At 48.8% G+C, this 1,927-nt stretch overlaps 1 protein-coding gene across 1 annotated transcript in view; it reads left to right on the top strand.

The window, feature by feature from the left end:
- The window catches only part of LOC104987065 (double C2-like domain-containing protein gamma), an 8,022-nt gene that overhangs the window by 1,012 nt on the left and 5,083 nt on the right, over positions 1-1,927 (top strand). The gene's annotated exons all lie outside the window — the stretch shown is intronic.

Here is a 1,927-nt window from a genome sequence, read left to right on the forward strand (position 1 = left end):
TCTCCTTGCAGTCCAAGGGACTCTCAAGAGTCTTCTCCAACACCACAGTTCAAAACCATCAATTCTTTGGCGCTCAGCTTTCTTTATAGTTCAACTCTCACATTCATACATGACTACTGGAAAAACCATAGCTTTGACTAGACAGACCTTTGTTGGCAAAGTAATGTTTCTGCTTTTCAATATGCTAAGTTGGTCATAACTTATCTCCCAAGGAGTAAACGTTTTTTAATTTCATGGCTGCAGTCACCATCTGGAGGAAAAGTGATTGCAAACTCCACAGACAGACTAGCTTCAGGTATAGCTGGATCCAGGAGCTCCAGGTGCTCTTCTTTCCTTGCTTTCCACTGTATCAGCCTCACCCTCGGGAGTATTCTCCACTCCCCAGAGCTGAGAGACGAGGAGAAGACGACAGCTGTAGGACGGAACAGTACCAGCGTCAGCATCCCATCAACAGAAAACAGCTTCTCTTTCTGGGCCAGTCTATCTCAGAGTTACACTTTCTTGGCTGACTTTGATCCACAAGACCTTCCCTGAGCCTGTCACTTGGCTGCTGGACTTGGAATTCATTGATCAGCCGGGTCTGGGGCACAGGCCTGGGGAACAGGGTGAACCTCCTAGAATGAGAGTAGGGAAGGGGTGGCCCCCCAAAGGACCCCTGGAAAGAGAAAGGGAAGGTGAGCAGGCAAAAGGCAGCCACATTCCCCTGCAGAGAGTGACCCTGAGACCATAGAGAAACAGGAGCAGGGCAGGTCAAAGGGCAAGGGAGGGAAGTTGGGGCAAAAGTGCAACCCAGATTAGGACTTGAGCCCACAGTCTTATAATTGGAGTCACTTACCTGGTGTCTCAACGTACTGAGGCTCAGGGTCTCGTGTTTCAGCACAGAAGGAATTCAGTGAGAGACAAAGTGCTAGGCAAGAAGTAGATTTATTAATATAGAACGCTTGTGAGAGAGGAGACTGCCCCAAGGATTAAGTGGGTTACATTTTTATAATCGAAGGAAAGTTGGGGAGAGGGGAAAGACTGCCTTCTCATTCTTCGAGTAGACCTCAGGCTTTCCTCACTAGGTGGTCTTCCCTGATAGCTCAGTTGGTAAAGAATCCACCTGCAATGCAGGAGACCCCAGTTCGATTCTTGGGTTGGGAAGATCCACTGGAGGGGGGATATGCTACCCACTCCAGTATTCTGTCATGGAAAATTCCATGGACTGTATAGTCCATGGGGTCCCAAAAAGTTGGATACGACTGAGCAACTTTCACTTTTCATCACTAGCTCCTCCTTCACATCGGACAGGAGAGTATCTGACCCTAGAAGGTCAAACTAGGACTGTCTCAGTGCTTACTTAAATCAGCAGAATAATTTTTTTCTTTCACTTAATGACCTGAGGCATATCTCATGCTTCCATTTATGGCTTTATAGTTAAGCAAGCCTGCTTCGTCCCATGATGTTCTGATAGCTTTCTTGAGTGCTCACTAACTTGCAGCAGTCCCCCAGAGTTCCCTGGGTTCCCTCTGTCTCTAGTCCCCTACTGGGACCTCTGCAACTGCTTGTGTAACTATCCTTAGTCTATCCCTCTTAGAAGGAGGGTCATTGACTCAACGGACCTGAACTGGAACAATCTCCAGAGATAGTGAAGGACAGGGAAGCCTGGTATGCTGCAGTCCATGGGGTCGCAAAGAGTCAAACACGACTGAGCTACAGAACAACAATCAGAAGAAGCAACACTGTGCAAAGCTTGGCGTGTTCAAGGAAACGTGGGGGCAAAGGGGCCCACCGTTCAGGGGGCCGTAGCGAGGGGCGAAGCCTCAGTGGTGGGTTAGGATTTTATTCCAAGCTGGGAGAAGGGGGAGAGGAGCCGAAGTGATGGGTTGATGTTTTAAAGGCTTGAGTGGCAAGGGGACCAGGTTGCCTTACCCCTCCTGTCTCCATG

The sequence above is a fragment of the Bison bison genome, unplaced genomic scaffold (assembly GCF_000754665.1).
Source record: "Bison bison bison isolate TAMUID 2011002044 unplaced genomic scaffold, Bison_UMD1.0 scf7180017864080, whole genome shotgun sequence".
NCBI classification, from domain to species: domain Eukaryota; kingdom Metazoa; phylum Chordata; class Mammalia; order Artiodactyla; family Bovidae; genus Bison; species Bison bison.